The sequence below is a fragment of the Hyperolius riggenbachi genome, chromosome 11 (assembly GCF_040937935.1).
Source record: "Hyperolius riggenbachi isolate aHypRig1 chromosome 11, aHypRig1.pri, whole genome shotgun sequence".
In the NCBI taxonomy this organism is placed as follows: Eukaryota; Metazoa; Chordata; class Amphibia; order Anura; family Hyperoliidae; genus Hyperolius; species Hyperolius riggenbachi.
In genome coordinates, this window is record NC_090656.1 from 232,845,023 (window position 1) to 232,871,749 (window position 26,727).

Sequence of the window (26,727 nt, forward strand, 5' to 3'; positions counted from 1 at the left end):
CCGATTTCATGCACACAAAAGAGGGAGTTAGCTAGCGGGAGGGGAAAGATGGCAATAAACAGATGCTAAGAATATGTCAGAAACAAAAAAAAAACAAATGATGATAAAATAGATGAAACAGAAGGAGGAGGGATTAGCATGGTGCGTAGGTATGTGGCTGGAAATGCCGCAACTTGATATAATTCTTTAAAACTAAAACCTCAGATCTGAACGATGTAATTTATGACTTCATTAAATAAAATACTGAAAGTCATTGTGAAATGTCATCTCGCCTTCCCCGACTGCAGTCTCCAGTTTAGAATCTATAAAGGTCTTTCATTCCCAGAGTACCGCCTGGTGCAAAGACCTGCCAAATATTTCCTGTTCTGAATCTCATCATTTACAGGGGTGGGGGTTGGGTTTGGGGTGTTAAAGCACACCTGATTCGAAGCAATAAGCTACTTAAGCTAAGCAGAGAGGTATGTTCATGCTGGGCCCACATACCTCTGTGCGTTGTCCGTTCCCTCATTTCCCCCAGTCCCCGTAATCGCTCCATGACTAAAGGAAAATTATATTTTTAACTGCTTCGGGGCCGCCATCCGCCAATAGTTAAAGCAGGATTGTCAAACATAAAATCAAATTCCATTTATCCACTGCTCTGTGTTTATTACGCAGTCTACAACCTGACCCTGCATTGCAAGCATTCCAATATAATCATAAATATTTTTGCTGTAATTAATCTCATCTCAGTCAGCCTGGCTCTATTCTGGTACATTGCAGAGGAGAGGGAAGCTTGCTATCTCCCCTCCCACATTCCTGCTCCTCACTGATTGGCTGAGGGCAGTTCAGTGTAATAGGCTGAAGCTGAGAAGGGAAATTCATCTCATAGAAGCTGCTGAAATGCAATCTATGCTGTGCTCACATGTGTTTACAAAGCAAGCTAGACATGACAGTGCAGTTTCTAGGATAAAAAAAAAAGTAAGGGAGGAAATGACATCAGGATTGGCTTCAGTCAGAGGCAGTAAAGATGGAAAATGCATGGAACAGTTTTCTATTTACGGTATAAAATTCACCAAAATCAAAATGTGGACAGTACAATACATATGTTATGTAAGTAGAACAAGTATAAATCTACTTATATTATATACATTGGGCCATATGCAATTCTCTTTTTTACCTGAGTTTTCTCCTAGGAGATCATTTTTAATCTTCGATTTTAAACAACTTTCCAGCACTTTTCAACAAAAAAAAAGTACCAAAAAGTAGATTAAAAAGTACAAAAAAAATTATTTTGAGTATTTTCTGAGTTTCTGGCGGCTTAAAAGGCATTTTATTGACCAGTTTAAAAATATCTCCTGGGAGAAAACTCAGGAGAAAAAGTGAATTGCATATGGGCCAATGGGCCTGATGCTATTCCAGGTGATAAGTAGCTTGCAGATGCGAGCTACTTATCACCTTGCCATCGCACGAGGATTACCGGCAAATCCTATTGCCAGTTTCACTTGTGTGATGGCCGATCGTTAGGGAGCATTACTCAGGCGAAAGCCTGAGCGATGCTCCCTATTACCGGGCGATGGAGAGCGAGGTTTACCCTGTGGTGCTGTCCATCAGCACCACGGCCTCGCTCCCCACACATGCGCACAACCCGCCGAACATCGCCGACATCTTCCGCCGCTGCACCTGGGGGTCTCCTTTAATAAGGAGACCCCCAGAGCTCCCCGCCGGCCGCCGCTCGTCTCCGCAACCCCCCACAAAGTTACAAAGCTACAAATTTCTTAAATTCCTTACCGCTGCTTTACACCCGTCAGCCGCCGCATCTCGCCGCAAGTCCCCGCTGTGTAATTACAGTGTACGAGTTACTGTAATTACACTCACTAATAACAGAGTCCCGGCAAAGCATCTTTGAATCAGCCGCCGGGGCTCCCTTTTGGTTCACAGGCTGAGCCATTTTCATTGGTCCAGCCTGTGCACCAATGGGGAGCCCCAGCGGCTGATTCAAAGATGCTTTGCCGGGACTCTGTTCTTAGTGAGTGTAATTACAGTAACTCGTACACTGTAATTACACAGCGGGGACTTGCGGCAAGATGCGGCGGCCGGCGGGTGTAAAGCGGCGGTAAGGAATTTAAGCAATTTGTAGCTTTGCAACTTTGTGGGGGGTTGCGGAGACGAGCGGCGGCCGGCGGGGAGCTCTGGGGGTCTCCTTATTAAAGGAGACCCCCAAATGCAGCGGCGATGTCGTACGTTAGCATGTTTAGACCTGCTTTTTGCAGGTCTAAGCTAATGCTCATGTCTGCCGGTAAGCATCGCTTCCCGGAGGCATGCAAAGTGTAATAGGATAGGGTGTAAGGAACTTGCTGGGCAATAATATCGCCCAAGCGAGTTCTTTTAGCACCCTGCCTAGGGCTAAATGCAATTGGATCAGGCGACTTTATAGTCGCCTGATTATCGGACTCACCAGCGTTTAACACTGGCGAGTCTGACAATTGCATCAGGCCCAATATGTGTTTGTTTTTCCTAGATAATATATATATAAGATAATTTTGCTGGGCAGGCCTGCTTAGACCGCTGTTGAGTTCATGTAATTTTATCTCCGCCCATGACCACACCCACATTCTATGCATGGCCACACCTATTTTCCAGCTGTAGTGCCCAAAATTGCCCCGTATCTCTTAGGATCCTATCAACACCCCTGTTAATGTCACAGTGATCATGTCCATTAACTTTCACTTCTTGTACTAGTTATCATATGGATTACGCCAACGAGGGCCAATGAATATCCGTCAGGCAGCTGATTATACTGGCGCATCAGGGGTTACAGCACTCTAAATGGATGAGGATGGCAGACAGCAAAAAATCAGCCAAAGCGGTGTGGTGGTAAAGTGTATTTCTGACATTTCAGGCCATTATTATTATTACTTAAGAATGTTCATTCGGATTCTGTGGAATTGAAATGTCCGCATTTGCGATCGTAATTCGGAAATCAGAAAACGGAAATTCCCTTGAAAACAGATTTAGCGCAACTCGGTTATTTTAGCCCAACCACAGAACTCGAAAACATTGGACCAGTCAGAGACAGAGAGAGCAGAATTCTTCTGCAAAAAAAAAAAAAATGCATCACCACGGTAATTTTAGACCAATCACAAGACTGATTTTTCCATTTTTCTGATTTCAATTTTCCCAATTCTTTGAGCTTTTTCTCTTTTTTTTTTTTTTTTTTTTTTTTGCATTATTTGATGCAAAAAAAAATGACTAATAAAATGACTAATCAGAAAAATGGAGGATCTGAAAAGTCAAAAAACAGAAATTGGCATGGGGGGGGGAATTGAATTTTTTTTGTATTATAGTTACATTATTTTTATTGTTATTTTAGGTGTTTGTGTCCATTAAGTTGCGGCCTTTCTTCCCTCAGTTTCTTTTTCCCGAGCGTTAAGTTATTCCACGTTCTCCCACCATCAAGATGAACTTTAAATCTTTTATGAGGGATAAGCTGTTATTGATCGATCCCATTGAAGAGAGCGCTTCCACCCTCCCCGGCTACAAACCTGCGATTTTGAAAGTTTGCTTTGAACATCTCCCGGGCAGTGGGAGCATTGACGGATGCTGTCCCTCCGCGCCCCACCGATAGACACCTCGCCTGTTGACCTATCGGATTAGTGATATTCATGAGAACATGAAAGGGCTGAGACCTTATGACCACGGCTGACTAATTATACTTAAAAGGTATTTAATCAAACAATTGATTTCTTCAATTTGGAGCTGCCTGTCTATTAAACTCTGCTATTGACGTCCTGTCACCGGCCAGGTTGATAAGTTAAACACTGGGGATGTTTAACGCTGACCTGACATCAAAACAGAAAGTCCGAATGTTCAGATAGTCAAAGAAAAAAAAACACAGTAGTTTTTACAAGACATTTTATTATTATTATTATTTTTATTTATAGAGCGCCAACATATTCTGTAGCGCTGTACAACGTGCAAAATGTACAACAATGGGGAGCATAGATAAATGAGCAGTTCACCATACTGTGCAATCAGGCACAAGTACATATACATTAACTTATATACTCACGTATAAGTCTAATTTTTCAGCACAAAAAATGTGGGGAAAAGTGACCCCCTCGGCTTATATGCGGGTCAGTGGAGAAGAATGGATGGTGGAGCAGGTTTTGTTACTGGCAGAGGAGTGTAGGGGTCATGCACTAGTGATCCTGTTCTTTCCAGCTGGCTTCCTGCTGTTTCCGTGCCCCAGTCCCCTGCAATATGGTGTGCAGAGTGCACTGCATGGATTGCGGAGCATAGTGTACATGCATGTCAGCGGTGCAATGTTCGGGGATTTTTCCTGTGTGGCAATCGCTGTGTCTCATATCTATGATGCCATTTAGTGTCGTCTTGAGACACTGGGTGTTCCTACAGCCCCCTCCACGCAGATCGCTTCCACATCGGCATCTAAATCCTCCTTCATGCTCCGGTATCAGCCCAGTTCACCACGGCCAGTTGGGTGTACTGCGCATGCACGGCCCTGCCCGCCACGCTGCAATCCTGTTGCCGGGAGCGTTCTGCGCCTGCGCAGTACTACTGCACAGGAGCAGAACACTCTCAGCTGCAGGATTGAGACGGGGAGCATGCTTGGCCACTCAGATTTCCCATTAAGCCACTATTAACATGAAGGCCATTGGAGTACTCCATTCTCTGTGGCGCTAGATATTAAATGGCAGGGGAGAAGGACGGTTAGCTTTAGGCATGGGTGTGGGGAGGTGGGGTTGTAAGGGTTAGGCATGGGTGGGTGGAGTCTGTAATGGTTAGGCATAGGTGGGGGTCTGTAAAGGTTAGGTTTGGGTGGGGAGGTCTGTAAGGTTTAGGCATGGGTGGGTGGAGTCTGTATTGGTTAGGCATAGGTGGGGATCTGTAAGGGTTATGTATGGGTGGGGGGTCTGTAAGGGTCAGGCATGGGTGGGTGGAGTCTGTAATGGTTAGGCATAGGTGGGGGTCTGCAAGGGTTAGGTATGGGTGGGGAGGTCTGTAAGCGTTAGGCATGGGTGGGGAGGTCTGTAAGGGTTAGGCATGGGTGGGGGGGGTCTGAAAGGGTTAAGCATGTATGGGGGGTCTGTAAGGGTTAGGCGTGGGTGGGGGTCTGTAAGGGTTAGGTGTGGGTGGGGGTCTGTAAGGGTTAGGCGTGGGTGGAGGTCTGCAAGGGTTAGGCATGGGTGGGGAGTCTGCAAGGGGTATACATAGGTGGGGGGTTCTGTAATGGTTAGGCATGGGTGGGGCGACTGTAAGAATTACGCATGGCTGGGGGGGTCTGTAAGGGCTAGACATGGGTATAGGGGTTTGTAAGGGTTAGGCATGAGTGGAGGAGTTGGTTAGGCATCGGTAGGGGGTTAGTCAGGGTTGGGCATTGGTGGGGGTTTGGCTCGAGTTAGGCATGGGTGGGGGCTGCACTCAAGAAACACTCCATGTCATCTATTCAGTAAACAATTTAACAGGATTGCAAAGTAAAAACAGGGATTTTCAGAGTCTTCTCTTCAGACTCAGAACCAGAGACGAAGGATAGCTAAAAAATAGAAAAAGATTTTATACATACATGGGGCTTCCTCCAGCCCCATAAGCCTGGATCGCTCCCACGCCGCCATCCTCCGCTGCCTCTATCACCGGTACCGGATCCCGTCACTTCCGCCGGACGCGACCAGTTTTACGCATGCGCAGGGGCTCCCTCCGGCTTTGTACGCATGCGCCTGCGCAGTACGGAGGGAGCGCACTGCGTTGCGTCGACTGGCTCGACTGACCGAAATTATGGGACCCGGTACCGGCGGACAGAGGCAGCAGAGCATGGCGGCGTGGGAGCGATCCAGGCTTATGGAGCTGGAGGAAGCCCCAGGTATGTATGAATCTATTTGTTCTTCGTATCTGGTTCTCTTTAAGGACTGCCTGTTCCTCCTGCTGATTGCCAAATCTTTGTGCTTCCATGCCTGAGCTTCTGGACATCCTGGTTCCTGTTCCTGATTCATGTTCCTTGCCCTGAAATCTGTATTTGCCTTCCTGTTGCCGAACTCTGTATATTCCTGCCTGCTCCTTTGTACTGCAATTGGTTTGTTGGTGAATCTATATTATGTGCTCTGACTGTGATTTCTGCCTACTCCCTTTTGTACTGTGACTGGTTGAATATATATTGAACCTGTGTATATTTCCTGTGTGTGTGTGTGTATATATATATATATATATATATATATATATATATATATATATATATAATGTGTATGTGTGTGTGTAGTTAGATAGATAGGGTCCTTGGTATATTGCACATTGATTAATCCTATATGGTGATTGCTCTGTTATGGTGTGTATGCATATGGTTGCATACAGGGCCGGATTTGTACTCTTTACCACCCCAAGGCCACTGTCACTAGCCGCCCCTCTCAGTATAGGTAGCTAGATGGCCCCTCCCCTTCCCTCCAGTATAGGTAGCCAGATGATTCCCTTAATACCTCCCCCCCCCCCTCCTCCTTTTCTTAATTTTTTTGCACCTTATTCCCTGGTCCCAGTGTCTGTATTACTGCAAACTGTGGTCAAACCCTGTTCCTCCGTCCAGGTTTGTGACAGCTGCACCACCGGTGAGCTGGGCGCAGGGTGAGGCTAAATGATGGCTCTCCCAGCTGCTGCTTAAATCAACGTTTTATACTATTCCCCCTCTGAGTGAATCATAGCAACTCGGAGGGAGAAGCAATTTGCGGTCTGGCCATCCCCGAAATAACCCTTGCATGGGGAGCATACTATAGCACTAGTGCTCTAACAGGACCCAATTTCGGTGCTCAACTCTGAGTCACCGAAACCACCTGCTTTGCCACCTCATGATCTCTACCAGCCTTTATTAGCAACCAGATGACTATCCTAATCATCTGGAGATGGTTAGGATATAGCGTATATCTTTACTTAACCACATTGGACATCAACCCAGATTTCTTGCTAACAATACCACTCTCCTGGATCTGCGAAGCCATGAAGAGGCCACATCACAAAAATCTTTTTAAAACTTTACTGCGGGCTTAGGCTTTTGGTGATGCCAAATCAATAATGTGAGAAAGGAAGCAGTTTATCAATCAAAGAAATCTGATTGGCTGTTTGTGGCCCCACCTGCTTTTCTGAGTTTGAACCCATCACCCAATGGCCAACTGTACCAGGTTTGAGGCCATTATCAGTGGAAGAAAGGCAGCAGTTTAAAGGAACACTATCAAATAACATGATTGTTTGTTTTTTACCTGGGATTTAGAGAGTTCCGGAAGTGCTGGTAAATAAGGATGTATACATTTCACTTGCTTATCTCTCTTTTTTTTTTTTTTTACTGCATCAAATTTCTTTCACTCTTAACTGACGGCAAGTCTGTTTTAATGTGATGGCAGAATGAACCATGAAGGGAGGGGGAATTCCCTCATGGAGCATCTGTTAATCCTGTGTGTGCCTGTTTCCTGTGTCTCTGGGCTGTCTGCAGAGAGCAGAGGAAACTTGTTATAAACATTTGTAATTGTGTGTGAAAGCTGACACCAAAGCTTTTCATACTTTTTTTTTTTTTGCTTTCAGAGAAAAATACTCTGTAGACTGATGTGCAATAAAACCAACAAAAAAACAGTGGCTGTGCATTGGAGCACACACTCCTTTTGCGAATAATTTGTCCCAATAGAGCTAAATCCTACACACAAATGAATTAAAGCTTTTGCCTCTGATATTTAACATGAATAGCAGGGAAATGTTTACACAGCTACTTATTTGTACATTGTCATTTTAGAACACTTGGGTATTATTGATAGTATTCCTTTAAATATTCCCCTTGAAAATCAATAGGTGAATTTTGATTGGCTTTTGTAGGCTCCACCCACTTTCCTAAATATTAATCTCAGTCATCCAGTGACCAACTGTGCCAAGTTTGGGAACCCTGCCATTAATTAACAGTTTAAGAAAGCCCACAGTTTACATTTTTCCATATAGGCAGAACCCCCCCTCCCCCCAAGCTCCTAGGGTGTAGTTGTTGGATTAGGAGAGGTGCTGGAAAGCTGCACTGCCACTGGTCATTAACGGCCACGCCTACCTTTTCTTCCACATCCCGTTACACTCCCCCTTAGCCCCGCCTCCCAGACAGTGAAATTCCATCACAGACTTTGTAAAAACTCCCATCTTAGAAAAGTGAATATTAAATTCAGTTTTCTGAAACTCTATAAAGTAATATATTTGGGGTGGTTTGCTGGAGAGGCTGTGAATTCTAGCAGTTCTTACATCCTCCTCGCTAAGCTGCCGGGGTCATGCGCTGATGCGCTAATACTAATGTTATTAAGTAATGTGAGATTATTTCCATGTTGCAGTAATAGACCTAATGGTTTCCCCGGCTGCTTCGTGTGCTAATAAGAGTCACTTGTCCTTTCATGTACCGTATCCATCGCCGTGAGCGTTACGTGTTGCTCGACGCATTTACATGCTATAATGAAAGCTTTAATCTAGTTTAAGAAGGCAAATAAGTAGCTGCTTGTAACGAATCGTAATTTCGATTTTTTAAGGGCCTTATTGCTGTTAAGAAAAATTTCCAGCTTAAATGGAGCAAACACCCTTACCCCATCCCCCTCCCTGCCCCGCCCCCACCATGCCCCGCCCACGGACGACAAGTGTTTCCGTTTCTTTTTTAAATGTTTTAATTCATGAAAATCTTTGTGTTAAAGTTAATCTCCAGACTAAAATTAACTTCTGGTTCTGATTTGGCACACTTAAAGGACTCACTAGGCCAGAAAAAAATTCAGTTTAACTTCCCCAGGACCTCTTCCAGTCTCTTGGGTCCCTTGGCCCAGCTCCCGTCCTCTCCGGGGTCTCACTAGCAGCCTGTAAGGATTTCCAACCCCCGATGGGTACAAACCCACGTCGTCGGGCGCACACTGCACCTATCGGGGGGTGGGGGGTTAGCGGTCCCCACAGGCTGCTAGTGGGACTCCAGAGAGGACTGGAGCTGGGCCGAGGGACCAAAATGACTTCTAGGGGCTGAAAGAAGCCCCAGGGAAGTAAAATTGATTTTTTTTCTGGTCTCAAGAGTTCTTTAACTTCTAAACGACCGCTCCACACCACATGGCATGGACGAGGCGGTAGCTCCAGGACTGCTCTATGCCGATGCGCGTGCATCTCCGCAGCCGCTAGGAGACTGTTAGACGGTGAAACCGCCGTCTATTTACACTGTAAAACACTGCAATCTATGGCAGCGCTGTACTGGGGGCAGCGCTGTACTGGGGACAGCCGTGTGGCACGGCTGTCCCCCTAGGAGGCAGGAGAGCGATCAGCTGTCATAGACTGATGCCTATGACAGCCAATCGCTGTGATTGGCTGGCGGGGGGAGGGAGTGAAGGGCAGGAAATAAATTAAAAAAAGGAAAAATGTATTTAAAAATGTAAGTAAATAAAAAACCCAACATGCTGGCAGGGATCAGAGCCCACCAACAGAAAGCTCTGTTGGTGGGCAGAAAAGGTGGGAGGAAGGAATCAATTGTGTGCTAGGTTGTACGGCCCTGCAGCAAGGCCTTAAAGCTGCAGTGGCCTAAATTGTAAAAAAATAGCCTGGTCACTAGGGGGGGTGTAAGCAGACAGTCCTCAAGTGGTTAATGGCTGGATCACGTGTCATGGGTCGACTGCCGGCATTTGGTCACGTTGTTCATGGTCGGTATCCGCCGCGTTCCTCATTGAGATGAATGTCAGTGTTCATCTTAATGTTTTAAGCTCCAGTCTTCTCCTGGATCCCGCTGGCAGCCTCTGAAGGATAGTTGACTCCTGATGGGTCATGTCTTCTGCGCTCCCAATAACGTTGGCGCATGCGCAGAAGATGCCAGCCCTTCAGGGGTTGCCGATCCTTTAGAGGTTGCCTGCGGGATCCAGGAGAAGATCGGACACAAATGATGCCTAGGGGCCAGAAGAAGAAGCCCCAGGTAAGTAAACCTGGATTTAATCTGTCACCTCTGATATCCTTTAAGAGCACAGCCCGGATCTTCAATCTGACAAGCTCTTGTCTGATTTCTTTCAGAGGTCTGCAAGTGGCAATGGAGGTCTGAAGGATGGCTTGGGACACCTCTACAAGATCCAGAGACTTCCCTCTTCTAGGTAACTATGTGTTTTTTGACCTGAGGTCAGGCTCAGGTACACTTTAAAGAGGAGCATGCTGGCCAGACAGATGAGTGTGCTCTACTGCGAGTATCTGCAGGGGCTCCAGGTAATTACTATTCGCTTAGAGGGGAGACCTGGGGTGGTCCACCAGCCAGCTCTGGGACCCCAGGGGAAAACCCTGCACAGTCAAGAGTTGTCACTCCCATATCAGTTACAGCTGACAGACCAGTATTCTCTCATATGGAGAGATTCAGATGAAGACTTTTTTTTCTAATATTTTCTTTGTTTATGGAAAGGAAAAAAAATAATGAATTTAGTCTAAACACAAGTCGACATCTCATTCCTAATAAGATACTTACTTTTGCACGGAACCATAACTGATACTAATCTAAACCTGCGTGTACTTTGTTGGCTTTTTTACTAATACCGGTAGCTAGCTTTTTTATTTTATGATTATTATTGTTGATTTATTTACTGGAGCAAAAAAAGCACGGGAACAATCATGCAATTCTGTACTAATGTATCAAAAGAAAAAAAACAAAAAACAAACTTCTAGACATTTTACCAGCCGGCCCTCCGAATACTGCCTCAATAGCACTTTTTATTTTGCTGTTTTTCGGGGGAGTTTCGGAAGCATTTTAAGTGATAATTGTCTTGCTTTTACCACCAAGTCTGAACCGGAATCCGGTGATAAATCTTTCAAATGGATCAGACTGCGTAAGTTCACGACCCGACAAATACATACACTCTGCTAAATTGTTCGACGTGTGAATTAAAACCGCCATCTTCCCATCCCTCAGCAGAATGGCAGGTGGTTATGTTATTATTGGTGCTTTCAGGGAGTCCTCTTCTGTGCCGCGGAGGGTCGTTTTCACGCGTTTTACTCAATTTCCTCCAACAAAATACGAGGGAAGAAAAAAGAAAGAAATATGAAGTCAGGAAATTTCAACAAAGTGAGAGGTTGATAAAGTCGAAAAACAGCCCCGCGTGTCATTGGAGAGATCATCCTGCTTCAACTACAGAGCTTAATAATGTGTAGTCAGGCGTCAGATGGTTCCCCAAAGTGACCGTGATGGCGTCTGTAATTAGGGTTCTGCAAACCTCAGTGACGCTCATTAACGGCGTCCGCTTGTTCTGAGGTTGGGAGCGGCGGAGCGTCTATTTTGGGAGCTTTGTTGGGGCCACACGGGGCTCTTTATCCTTCTGCATCTTGCAGAGTCTACCATTTCCTGCTGCAAGAACAATGCTGAGCTGGGGGAAGTCAGCTCCATTTCATACCTGCAATTTCTTGTAGCTAATAGGTTGGTCCACTGATAGAAGCATTTTGTTACATCGTCAAGATCAGAGGAGCACTTAGGGTCGAGGTAATGACTGTGGCTGGCCCAGAGGCAGGGGGGCCCATTTGTTCCTAAGCTCGCTGTCTTTTTGTCATTTTGTACTCTTTCCACCCCTCGGACCAACAGACATTTCTACTTAAAGGATAACTATCAAAGTTAACTAACATTCTAAATGCCACATATATTTCCAGTAATTACAGTACTAGCAGCAAATAACAATACAAAGGTGTTTTTTTAATCTTTTTTATTTCTTATGTGAAGAAAATATGAATAGTTTACACTATGGGCATTACTATGGAGGACTGTGCCCAGCACATCCAGCATACAGAAACAGTTCTCACTGGCTGTAATCCTGTGACTGAAATATCTTCAGGATAGCAGAAAGCAGAGATACAGCATAAAATAGTGTGTAAATAGTTTATCAGCTGTTTCTATGTCTCTCTGCCTCAAGCAGTTTAAAGTAAATGGAGATTACAGACAGGAAGAGCTCGTTCTGAATGGGCGGTGTAAGCATGCAAGTACAGGAATAAAGTACAGGTCCTTTTCTTCAGATCTTTTCTCTGTAGCTGAAAAATCTCTCAGCTGTTCTCATATGAGCGCTTTTTGGCCATTAGAGCTTTCTGGGAGCTTTTTAAAAAAATGCTCCCATTGACTTACATTCAAATCGCAGTAAAATCGTGCAGTTTTGAAAAAGCTCTCAGACAGCTCTGATTGCCCAAAAGTGCTCAGAAAAGCACTTATAGGGCTTGATTCACAAAGCCGTGCAAACTGTTTAGCACGGGTGTGTTAAACAGTTAACACGTGAAGTGCCGTTCGCGGAGTTTTGTGCGCAAAGCGCCGCGATTTGTGCGATCTCGGCACTTTGCGCGCGCAAAACTCCGCGAACGGCACTTCACGTGCTAACTGTTTAACACACCCGTGCTAAACAGTTTGCACGGCTTTGTGAATCAAGCCCAAGTGTGTCTGAGCCCTTAACCATTCCTCTGTCTGCCTTCGATGCTGACTTTTGTAGCAGAGAGCTGATACACAAGGTTTTGGGAGGAAACCCACACAGACACAGGGAGAACATACAATCTTTGTGCAGATAGTGACCTGGCTGGGATGCAAACCATGGACCTAGCGGTGCAAGGTGAGGGTGCTAAGCACTACGCCACCGTGCTGCCACAAGTTATCAAAGTTTGAACACTTGCCGGTGCTGTAGCCATCTGCCCAAATCACCTATTTGAATCATGTGTCAGGAGATACGCAGAGAGACAGATTATTTGCATTGCAGTTTCAAGAGCAATAGTGATATTTTTAATGTATGCTGACATCAAAAAGTATTATTGTGAGCTCCTTTGAGGAGAGTCAGTGACATGATTATGTCACAGTCAGTGACATGATTATGTCACTGACATAGTCAGTATACAGATAACATACAGTTAAAGAAAACCTGAACTGAAAATTAAAAGTAAAAATAAGCATACACAAGTCACACTTACCTTCCATGCAGTCTACTCCTCAGTGTCTTTCTCCTTTCCCGCGTCCTGTTTGTCCACTGTGATCAAGGGAATTCTCCGTCCTCCATTTTGAAAATGGCCATTACCCTATAACAGCTTTCTGGTCAGCACACTGTTAAACTGTAACATCGGCCACTTGAGCCATAGGGAAACATGGACGTTACTTGGCACATCAGTTTTCCTCTTAGCTATAACTGACAGCAACTGATAAATAACTGACAGCAACTGATATATTTCAGTTCTGACAAAATGTTGTCAGTACTGGAAGGGATCATTGTTAGAAGAAAAAGGTGCGCTTCTGAGAGGAACTGATGGCAAGGTAACTATGTAATGTTCATTTGAAGTTACCTCGTCTGTTTATTTTAAATAATTTTACTCAGTACAGGTTCCCTTTAAGTTAATTGGCTTCCCCCTAAATTGGCCCTTGACTATTATACGTACACTACTCAAAACATACATAGACATATGACTATGGTAGGGATTAGAGTGTGAGCTCCTGTTAGGACAGTCAGTGACATGACTATGTACTTTGTAACGTGCTGCAGATGATGTCAGTGCTATATAAATACATAATAGCAATATGGCAGGACATTAGACTATGACTATGGTAGGATTAGATTGTGAGCTCCTCTGAGGACAGTCAGTGACATGATTATGTACTCTGTAAAGTGCTGCAGATGATGCGAGTGCTGTAAAAATAAATAAATGATAATAATAATAATAAGATAGGGACATTAGGCTATGACTAGATGTAGAAGATGTCAGTGCTATATAATACATAATATAATATGATAGGGACGTTAGGCTATGACTATGGCAAGATTAGAGTGTGAGCCCCTCTGAGGACAGTCAGTGACATGACTATGTACTCTGTACAGTGCTGCAGAAGATGTCAGTGCTATATAAATACATAATAATAATAATATGGTAGGACATTAGACTATGACTATGGTAGGATTAGAGTGTGAGCTCCTCTGAGGACAGTCAGTGACATGACTATGTATTCTGTAATGTGCTGCAGAAGATGTCAGTGCTATATAAATAAATAATAATAATATGGTAGGACATTAGACTATGACTATGGTAGGCTTAGATTGTGAGCTCCTCTGAGGACAGTCAGTGACATGACTATGTACTCTGTACAGTGCTGCAGAAGATGTCACTGCTATATAATTACTAAATAATAATAATAACTTTTGGAGGTTATTTTTTTAAGTGTCGAGTGTCCCTTTAGCAGACCCACTATTTGTATTTGTTTTATAGACAGCAAATGACTCCCCCTGAAGGAAGCCGCCCGGATGACTCTCCTCCCCGTCTGACATTTCATCGCAGCCGCACTTTTAATACGAACGTTTGTTGTGAGAAAATGAGTTTTTATATCCTTTCGCTAATCAGTGTGTGCACCATTTATTTATTTAGCATAATGCAGAATTAAAAGGCTAAATTATATTTCCAAGTTTAGTGTACTAAGCGGTAAATAACTTTGTGCGTCCCGCGATTCGTTCCGTCTAGCGGAAATTAGTGGAAATGGCTTTCAGGTGAGATGGAAATTGATGAGATTTTCATAACTAAAAACGGCAATTAATTTCCAAAATAGCTTCTTTTGAAGTCAAAGTCGTGGGAGGGATTTCATGATCATTTTTTGTGTAGGAGGAATTATTACTTCAGAGGAGACCCTCATTGCCACAGGAACCTTCCCTGCTCGATAATGTGTCCCCCTTTTATTCATCCCCCCCACCCCCTACATCACACACACACACACACTCTCATACACCCGCGCACACACACACACACGCCCACACACACTACACACACACACACACACACACACACACACACTACACACACCCACACACACACACCCACACACACACACGCACACACACACACACACACACTCTCATACACCCGCACGCACACACACACTCCACACACACACACACACTCATACACGCACACACACTCATACGTTCCCCCCCCACACACACACACACACTCATACACACCCCCCCACACACACACATACACGCGCACACACTCATACACGCACACACACACACTCTCATACACTCGCGCGCACACACACACTCATGCACGCACACACACACACACGCCCACACACGCGCACACACACCTACACACACGCACACACACACACTCTCATACACCCGCGTGCACACACACACTCATGCACGCACACACACACTCATATACGCAAACACACGCTCATACGTGCCCCCCCACACACACACACTCATACACGCACACGCACACATACACGCGCGCACACACATACACGCGCACACACACATACACGCGCACACACACACACTCGTACACACACACACACACACACACACACACAAACACGTGCACACACACAAACACACGCACACACACACACTCCTACATGTGCACACACACATACCACACACATTCATACACGCGCGCGTGCACACACACATACACACACTGATACATGCGGTCTCACACACACACACACACTCATACACACACACCATCATACACACGCACATACACACACACAAACACACACACACACACTCATTGCCACAGGAACCTTCCCTGCTCGATAATGTGTCCCCCTTTTATTCATCCCCCCACCCCCTACATCACGCACACACACTCTCATACACACGCGCACACACACACACTCTCATACACCCGCGCACACACACACACTCATACACGCGTGCACACACGCCCACACACACACACTCATACACGTTCGTGCACACACTCATACATGCGCACACACTCAAACGCGCCCCCCCCCACCCACACACACATTCATACACGCGCACGCACACACACACTCATACACACTCATACACACACCACATGTGCACACACACACTCATACACGCGCACACACACACCACACAACATGTGCACTCACACACACTCATACACACACAAACCACACACACACACACACTCCTACATTCGCCCCCACACACACACACTCATACACTCGGTCTCACACACACACACTCATACACACACACACACATACACACGCACACTCATACACGCGGTCTCACACACGCACACACACTCATACACACACACATTCATACACACGCGCACACACACACCACACAAACACGTGCACACACACATACTCATACACGCGCACACCACACTCACTGCTGCTTTATTTATTGATTTATAAAGCGTCACATACAGTATTCTGTGTCACTGTATAAAGTAAGAAAACAAACATGGGGTACATACATATGGGCAGCACGGTGGCGTAGTGGTTAGCTCTCTCGCCTTGCAGCACTGGGTCCCTGGTTCGAATCCCAGCCAGGGCACTATCTGCAAAGAGTTTGTATGTTCTCTCCGTGTCTGCGTGGGTTTCCTCCGGGCACTCCGGTTTCCTCCCACATTCCAAAAACATACGGATAAGTTAATTGTCTCCCCCTAAAATTGGCCCTAGACTACAGTACTTACACTACATAATATAGACATATGGCAATGGTAAGGATTAGATTGTGAGCTCCTTTGAGGGACAGTTAGTGACAAGATATATATATACACTGTACAGCGCTGCGTAATATATCGGCGCTATATAAATACTAAATAATAATAATAATAATAATGATACAGACAATGATATACATTACATATGGACACTGGTACAGAATACAGAACTGGTGGTCACAATGACAGATGTAACATGATGAATAAAATGTATAACAAAGTGCAATCTATGAAATGACCAACAAAATCCAAGACACATAAGAGTGAGAGAGCCCTGCCCTTGTGAGCTTACAATCTAAAGGAATGGGGGGGAAACAAGAGGTGGAGGAGTATGCAGTATACATACAGGCAGTGTGCGTTTAGGTTATCTAGTAAGGAGCAGGGCCGGATTTTTACTTTTTACTGCCCCAGGCTAGAGTGACCATATTTTTGTGGGTCCAACCTGGGACGGGGGGGGGGGGGGGGGGGGGGCGTGGGGGCGAAAAGTGGGAAGGAGTGAGGAGCACGCAGCGGCGAAGACTGGGGGAGGGGGGCTGCGGCGCGCCGAAAAAATGGGCGTGGCCATGACATTGTATGGGCGGAGCTAACGTAATGATGTAACAGCGAGGCATAAGAAAGCAGTGTTTACGCCATGATGTGGACAAACGAGACTTTATATCATGGGTGTGCAGAAACTGTGTGATGCTAATAGTATACCGTAACCACAAAGCAGCAAACATAGCCATCTATGACCATTAAATAATAAATGCAGTAACAGTTACCCCGGACACCAGAAAATAAACGCAATAGGCAACATGTCAGTATAAAATAAATGCAATGCGGGCAAACATGTCAGTACAAAATAAACGCAATGCGGGCAACATGTTAGTACAAAATAAACGCAATGCGGGCAAACATTTCACCAGACAATAAACGCAATGCGGGCAAACATGTCAGTACAAAATAAACGCAATGCGGGCAACATGTCAGTACAAAATAAACGCACTGCGGGCAAACATTTCACCAGAAAAGAAACGCACTGCGGGCAAACATTTCACCAGAAAAGAAACGCACTGCGGCCAAACATTTCGCCAGAAAAGAAACGCACTGCGGGCAAACATTTTGCCAGAAAAGAAACGCAATGCGGGCAAACATTTCGCCAGAAAAGAAACGCACTGCGGGCAAACATTTCGCCAGAAAAGAAACGCACTGCGGGCAAACATTTCACCAGAAAAGAAACGCACTGCAGGCAAACATTTCGCCAGAAAAGAAACAATGCGGGCAAACATTTCACCTGGAAAAGAAACAATGCGGGCAAACATTTCACCTGGAAAAGAAACAATGCGGGCAAACATTTCACCTGGAAAAGAAACAATGCGGGCAAACATTTCACCTGGAAAAGAAACAATGCGGGCAAACATTTCACCTGGAAAAGAAACAATGCGGGCAAACATTTCACCTGGAAAAGAAACAATGCGGGCAAACATTTCACCTGGAAAAGAAAGCATTTACTCACCTGGCAGAAGTGTCCGGCCTCTGGCGCGCTGCTCCGTCCCGGGACCGTCTTGTTCCTCCTGCTCTGGTCTCCCGCGCTGACAGGGCTACGGCAAGATGGCGCCCGAAGCCCTGTACTAGTGACACAAATAGGTCTCCAGTACAGGGCTCCGGCAGCCATTTTGCCGTAGCCCTGCTCGCCTGCTGGTGTCGGAAACAGACACCGGAAGAGGAGGCTGGAGCGGGGCTGCGGGCAATGAACTGGCACGGCGTCTATAGATGCCGCTGCCAGTTCATTGAGGAGAGAGTGGCCAGAGTCCCGAGGCCGGGACGTCCCGCTGCTGAAAGCGGGACGTTTCCCGGGACCTCATGCTGCCTGGGACAGCGGACCCCGAATCCAGGACGTGTCCCGGGCAATCCGGGACGTCTGGTCACTCTACCCAGGCCCACTGTCATCAGCTGCTCCCTGAACAACCACATCCTAACCCCCCCCCCCCCCCCCCCCCGCCACAGGAGATCAGAGATATTGTAGTACACAGGGACTAGGCAAGATCAGGGTCAGAAACAATCCAGTGTCGGTCCGTGCAGCAAAAGAGAAGTCAGAGTCCAGACAATAGTCACAATAAATAAAGAATTTGTGAAATACAAAACATTAAAAACAATACAAATGTCAAAACATATTTATTGTGCGCCCAAGTTTCTGCTTTGGCCGCCTGATAGCCGATATTTGCATTAACGCCTATGGGACGCCCAAATCATCCATTAGCTGTTTTGCGCCTCAGTTACCTGCTTCCAAATTTTTATATCGGGCAAAAATGTATTAATGAATATTGTAAAAAATGAAAAAAAAAAATAGAATTTTATTCATTACGTTATTTTCACTACAGTTCCACTTTAACCACTTTACCCCCCCCCCCCCCCGCGGTACGAATTTCTCCGTCCCTTTCCCCCCCCCCTAAAAAACCAAGGGACTGAGAAATCCGTACCTCCCGCGCTATTGCCGCTGTCCACGCTCCCGCCGCTTGTGCGCGCGCTCCCGCCGCTCGTGCACGCAGCCGCCCGCTCGCCCGGAGAATCCATTCCCGTTCGTTGATCTAAGCCTCCGCAATGATCTGCTGCTTCTATGAGAAACAGCGCGATCATTGTGATTTCCCCAGCCTCATACTGCTTCCTGTAAGCGTCCTTTCGGATGCTTTTAGGTCGCATGAACACAAACTCACTGTGGCCATCTTGTGGCCACATAGTAAAACTACACCCTAAAGCATTTTACATATACAAATACATTAGTTTTACACAATAAATTAACTCATTAGCTCCCACACTCCCTAATTTTTTTTTTCGGGATTAAAATAAAAAAATACAATAAAAAAAAACATAAATAGTTACCTTAAGGACTGAACTTTTTAAATATATATGTCAAGAGGGTATAACACTGTTACTTTATAAACTACGGGCTTAAAAAAATGCACCTTTATTTCCAAATAAAATATTGGCGCCAAACATTGCGATAGGGACATAATTTAAACAGTTTTATAACCGGGACAAATGGGCAAATACATTTCATGGGTTTTAATTACAGTTGTATGCATTATTTAAAAACTATAATGGCAGAAAACGGAAAAATAATATATGTTTCCCACATTTTTTCCTATTTTCCCATTAAAACACATTAAGAATAAAATAATTCTTGGCATAATGTCCTACCTAAAGAAAGCCTAATTGGTGGCGAAAAAAACAAGATATAGTTCATTTCATTGCGATAAGTAATAATAAAGTTATAGACGAATGAATGGAAGGAGCGCTGAAAATTGCTCTGGTGTTCAAGGGGTAAAACCCCTCAGTGGTGAAGTGGTTAAAGGGATACTGTAGGGGGTCGGGGGAAAATGAGTTGAACTTACCTGGGGCTTCAGACACCCTGTGCCCGCGCAGCCGCTCACCGATGCTCCAGCCTGCCTCCGGGTCACTTCTGGTATTTCAGACTTTAAAGTCTGAAAACCACTGCGCCTGCGTTGCCGTGTCCTCGCTCCCGCTGATGTCACCAGGAGTGTATAGCACAAGCCCAGTATGGTCTGTGCCTGCGCAGTACGCTCCTGGTGACATCAGCGGGAGCGAGGACACGGCAACGCAGGCGCAGTGGTTTTCAGACTTTAAAGGCTGAAACTCCAGAGGTGAACCAAAGGCGGGGCCAGAGCATCAGTGAGCGGCTGCGTGGGCACAGGATGTCTGCGGGGGACCATTAGAAGCCCAAGGTAAGTTCAACTCATTTTCCCCCGACCCCTACAGTATTCCTTTTAAAGAGAACCAGAGATGAAGCACCCTCTTGTATTTTACCTTATAAATCAGTGGGAACATGACAGTAAACACCTAATCTGCCCTTTGTTTCATTGTTCTCTGTGTAATCTGACTGTTATCACCTCTGATAAGACTGAGCAGTCAGGCTGCTCCGTCTAGCTTTGCTACAGAAAGATTATAGCTAAGTCTGTCTTATGTGGTGTTATTTCAAGCCCAAGCCTGCCCCCTTGTGGCTCTGCTATAATGACTCAGCTATAATCATTCCCAGCAAAGCCAGATTTAATTGCTCAGTCTGGGATTCTTGTGACTGCTGATAACAGACACTTTTAGCAGTGAGGATGAAACAGAGAGCATGGTAAGTGTTTTCTCTAATGTTCTTACTGATATACATGGTAAAATACACAAGGGTGCTTCCTCTCTGGTTCCCTTTAAGTACAATAACACTAAAATGTGCCACAAATGCACAAAACACATTATACAGTAATGTCCTCATTGGGAATGTGGTGAAGCCATACTCACTAGAATGCCCAGTCTAGCCATAATACATCTCCTGAAGTTCAATGTATTATGAAGTTATGGCTGACTGAAGCTCACCGCTTAAATCTCGCTCAATATCAGCTTCGCAGATTAGATTTAAAGGCCCGCCCTCCGCCGCAAAGTGAGTTACAAGCCTGAGCGCGAGCCGTCACGTGTTTATGCCTATAACTCAGCGGAATAAAGTTTATCTTGATATCCCGACATTAATAAGCGCCCCACAAATCACCCGCCTCCCAAGCACCCTTTACCCGGACTGGTAATTTATCTCCGCCTCTCGCCGCACTATTTCACCAGCCAAAGTCCTCGGCGTTTAATTCTCGCGGCCCCTAATAGGCTTGTATTCCCAGAGAGGGACATGATGTGGAGCACCTTGGGGACACCGCTCGGGATCTCGGCCTTATTGCTTTATAGGAGCTGCCAGAGAGGATGGCGGGCGGGACAAATTGCCTGCAAACAATGGGAGGACAAATGAGGCTGACATGGCGGGCGAAGTGGAGGCGTCAGCAGCGTGGTTTTGTGATGGTGGATTGGCCCGTGGGGATTGCTTGTCTGCAGGCAGGGTGGTTTTTCTCTTTCTTACTTACTGATATGGTGTTTATTAGGTTTCGCTTTATGTCGCTATCCATGATCAGAGGAACAGACAAGGTTATTCCGCTGAACAGTCCGTCGCTGCTGTCTGGGCGGCTAGGAGAATGACATGATGGTTAACAATGCCCTTTGAGGTGATCGTGTGATAACGAGGGATGGTCGGAAATTTCCTCCAGAACGGAAATTTCTGATTTTCCGATCGGAAATCGGATTTCCGCGGAAATACGATTTACTGCAGCTTGGTATTTTTAGGCTGCCCTCGGAAAAAGTTAAACAATCAGAGAATGCAGATTTTTTTAAAATGGAAATTGCATTGCCGCAGTAATTATAGGCCAATCAAAAGATTTGGATACTACCGAGTCTCCTAAAATTTCCAATTTTTTTCCGACTAAAATTTCCAATTTTTTTCTGATTTTCCTGGTAAATGACCACATTCTCTGATTAGTCCAATAATATAGTACAGCAGAGTCCCCATTATCTGGAACTCAAACAACCATAAAGGTGCCCATATATATATAGTGAATTTGCTGTATGATCAACCATTCGATTCAATCATTTTATCGAATCGAGAGAGAACCGAGAGGGAATCGAGAGTTGTTCCAGAATTCCTAGTCGATGAAAATTGGCTGATTTCATGTTGAATCGACCAGCTTAGTTGATCGATCGCACAGGAATCGGCTACTGTTTATGCACATAGCCGGCCTTTGACCTGTGCGACCGGAGCGCTCGCTCAGTGTGCTGGCTTCCAAGGGGGTGCCTAATAGCTGGTTACCTATACAGGAGGCACCTACGCTTGGCTACCTATGGGGGTGATGGAGACCTTTAATTGACTTCCTTTACTGGGGGCACCTGTGCTTGGCAACCTATATTGAGGGCACCTACACATGAGATCGAGGGCCATTTTTTTGGGGGTGGGGCACTGCGGCTATAACGCATGGTGCAAATTGTCAGTGCTGTGCTATCTTTCTAAATGGGGGGGGGGGGTGGCTAACTGTCCCACTGATTGTTTTTATTAATATTCCTGAAAGGTTCTAGCCTTCATTTTTAAGTGTATTCAGGATAATGCTCTCTTTCCATCCATTCATAGTTATGAATAGTATTTTTCCTATTATACATATGTGACGTGTCACAGAGATCTGAGCATTTGGCGTGATGTGTCACAACTTCAAAAAGGTTGCTACCGACTTTCCTAGGAGATATCTCAGGAGAAAAGGGGAATTGCATGTGTGTGTGTGTGTGTGTGTGTGTAGTGTGTGGTGTGTGTGTGTGTGTGTGTGTGTGTGTGTGTGTGTGTGTGTGTGTGTGTGTGTGTGTGTGTGTGTGTGTGTGTGTGTGTGTGTGTGTGATGTGTAGTGTGTGTATGTGTGTGTGTGTGTGTGTGTGTGTGTGAGGTGTGTGTGTGTGAGGTGTGTGTGTGTGTGTGTGGTGTGTGTGTGTGTGTGTAGTGTGTGTGTGTGTAGTGTGTGTGTGTGTGTGTGTGTGTGTGTGTGTGTGTGTGTGTGGTGTGTAGTGTGTGAGGTGTGTGAGTGTGTGTGTGTGTGTGTGTGTGTGTGTGGTATGTGTGTGTGTGTGTGTGTGTGTGTGTGTGTGTGTGTGTGTGTGTGTGTGTGTGTGTGTGTGTGTGTGTGTGTGGTATGTGTGTGTGTGTGTGTGTGTGTGTGTGTGTGGTATGTGTGTGTGTGTGTGGTATGTGTGTGTGTGTGTGTGTGTGTGTGTGTGTGTGTGTGTGTGTGTGTGTGTGTGTGTGTGTGTGTGTGTGTGTGTGTGTGTGCATGTGTGAAGAGGATGAAGGGGGGCACAAAAATCAGGTTTCGCTCAGGGTGCTGCGAAACCTAAGGCTGGCCCTGTTACGCATCATTCAATGAATCGATTTTTGCATATAGAGCGTCGAGACACAACATCGGTCAGATCGATTAGTGAAGGTGAATCGTATAGAAATCACTTGTAGTGTGTGGGACACTAGTTTATCAACTTTTGATCAACCACACTGAAGTTGATCGTTTTGTAGATTGAATCAGAATCGCCAGATGTATGGCTACCTTAACCCTCCTGGCGGTAACCCCGACTTACACTCGGGGTAGCCACCGAAGAGGATTGCATGGTCCCGGGAGGGATTTTTTAAATAAAACTTGTTGTAATACTTGTAGCTAGCACTAGGCTAGCTACCTGTTCCGTTCCCCCCCAATCACCGACGATCGCCGCCGTAATATGTACCCCCCAGGGATCCCGCAATGGCGCAGCCTCCCAATCAGCTCCAGGCTTCGCTATGGGGAGGATCGGGACTGCGCATGATGTCATCCCGTCATGTCCGATCGTCGCCATAGCGACGACTGAAGCTGATTGCGGAGGCTGCGGCTCTCACGGGATTGCGTCTGGGTAAATATAAGCGGCAGTAATTGGGGAGATCAGAGAGGTGCGGGGAACTTGGGGGGACACTGGTAGCTAGCCTAGTGCTAGCTACAAGTACTGCAACAAGTTTTATTCAGAAAATCCCTGCCGGGGCCGCAGCCACCGAAACGGCGTACTGCCAGGAGGGTTAAAGGATCACTGTCGCAAAAATCTTAACATTTAAAATACATGTAAAAGTATACAAATAAGAAGTACGTTTCTTCCAGAGTAAAATGAGCCATAAATTACTTTTCTCCTATATTGCTGTCACTTACAGGAAGCAGTAGAAATCTGACATTACCAACAGGTTTTGGACTTGCCCATCTTCTCATAGGGGTGTTCTCAGGGTTTTCTTTATTTTGAAAAGCACTTAGTAAATGGCAGTTGCTCCATCCAACAGCCAAAAAAGTGTACGGTGAGCAGGGAGCAACATAGGAGAAAAGTAATGTATGGCTCATTTTACTCTGGGAGAAATGTACTTCTTATTTCTATGTGTTTTAAATGTTAAGATTTTCGCGACAGTTCCTCTTTAAGGGCTGGTTCACATCTAGGGCATTTTGCGCATTTTTTCAGTGCCGCCGATTTTAAAAATTGCCCTAAAATTGTTAGTGCAATGAATCCCTATGGGATAGTTCATATCAGCACGATTTGTCTGCTTTCCGCTCAGCAATGCGCTGCCTGTACCATTTTTAGGGGGATTTTGCTACAGTGGAAGGTATAGGAAAAACACAAACCAGCCGCTCACAAAATTGCCTTTGCCTTCGTGCTTTTAAGAATAAATACATTGTATTTATTAATTTCCGGGTCAAATAGTTCACTTCCTGACTTGCGTCAGGAAGTAAAAAAAACAAATCGCTCTGCAAAAGCTCTTAGAAAAGCGCTGTACACACAATCGTAGCAGGCAGGTAAGCGCCAGGAGGGGGGGGGGGGGGGTAGGGAAATCACTCACAAAATCGCAAAACGCTGGCATTGCGATTTTTATTTTAGATGTGAACAAAGCCTCAGTCTAAACTAACTGCCATGCCTGAGGAAAAACGGGGACTTTTTAAAGGGGTTTTGGAGGCATTAAAATACTCACTGAGCCTCCAGTGATGTCCTAGAGGACTCCTAGCGGCTTCCACATGCCGTGCAGGAGAGCGGGCGTTTCACCTTAACTGTGTCACTTGACTTGATGCCTGCCGTCAGGAGCCCGCTAGGAGCTGCAGGGAGACTACAAGACATCGCTGGAGACTCAGTGAGTTTTTGTGGCGGGAGGTTTGTGCTTTTTTGGCTGGTTGCTCAAGTAAACGGCAAGCACATGTATCAGGCGATCCCCGCCGGTGCCGGATACCAGGGACCAGGGCCGGGCCGAGGCATAGGCTGGAGAGGCTCCAGCCTCAGGGCGCAGTGTAGGAGGGGGCGCACAATTCATTCAGCTGTCATTCATACTTTTGTATGAAGCAGAAAGAAATAAGAAAAGGGGATACATGGCAGTGACTGCAAGCCAGATAACTAGATATTAAGGTGTTGGGGAGGTTGTGGGCCCTGTAGCGCCTCTTAGTCTAATAGCAATCAGTGTGTGACGGCTGGGGTGGGTGGGAGGGATGGAGGGGCGCACTTTGGTGTCTCAGCCTTGGGTGCTGGAGGACCTTGTCCCTGCTCTGCCAGGGACTCTGTATTTTCGAATTTTCAGTTTTGCCGTGAAACTTCAGAAATGAGGAAACTGCATTACTGCCGGTATACTGCGGTAACACAAATCGGCATTGGTGGAAATCTGAATTTCTGACCATCCCTAGCGATAACCCAAAGAATTCCAAATATTATATCTGAGCAGATGTCTAAATATATAATGTAAGAGCTTAGAAATCAGAGAACGTGTTGCAGCGCTACTGCATAAGTTGGGTGGAGCTGGTAGTAAAAGATACTGATAATATTCATTACTGATATTTTACTTAGGGATGGTCGTAGTCAGCCAACTTCGCTACGCTGGAACTACGCGTAGTTTTACGCAATTACTATGGTTTCGAAATCATAAACTTCGCTACGTTTGCATTTCGTTGACTACGCGTTAAAATACGGACGCTTATGCCCTTATGTGGAAAAATTTCCACAATAATCCACTATATATGCGCATGTGTGAACTAATATATGCGTACATTCCACCTTCCAATGCGGAATTGTATGCGTATAGAAGGGCAATGATCATTTTCTGAGCATGCGCAATGATCCCTATAGACGCAGTTACCGCACGCGTAGTTGACTTCGCAATACATACGTCAACTACGAGTAGCGGGCGAAGCTTCGAATGACGGTACTACAACTTCGCGGAAATACGTACGCAATGTTTTTAAACTTTGTCTATGAACTACGATGCGTAGTTGCGGACTACGACGCGTAGATTCGCACTGGCGTAGTTTACGAGCAACCCTGATTTTACTACTCGGCACGTACATGTAAAAAAAAAAAAAACCCGTCCTGTGCCTGCGCAGCCACTCACCGATGCTCCGGTCCCCACCTTTGGTTCACTTCTGGAATTTCTGACTTTGAAGCCTGAAAACCACTGCGCCTGCGCAGCAGCGTCCTCTCTCCCGCTGATGTCCCCAGGAGTGTATTGCACAGACCCAGAATGGTCTGCCCTTGCGCAGTACGCTACTGGTGACATCAGCGGGAGCGAGAACATGGCCGTGCAGGCACAGAGGTTTTCCGACTTTAAAGTTGGAAATTCCGGAAGAGAAACGGGGACCAGAGCACAAGTAAGTGGCCGCGCAGGCACAGGACGTCTGCGGGGGACCATTAGAAGCCCCTGGTAAGTTCAACTCTTTTTCCCCCTACTCCCCTATAGTAGTCCTTTAAGCCACACCCCTGTCACACCCCTAATCGCGCCCCTGGCACACCCCTAGTCACGCCCCTGGCACACCCCTAGTCACGCATACCATGAAGATTTCATATCATATGAAAAATATGTTTTATAATTCAAACCCCACTGGTCCTCTCTATCTTGATTCATTTTCCAACATTCAAAATAAAGAA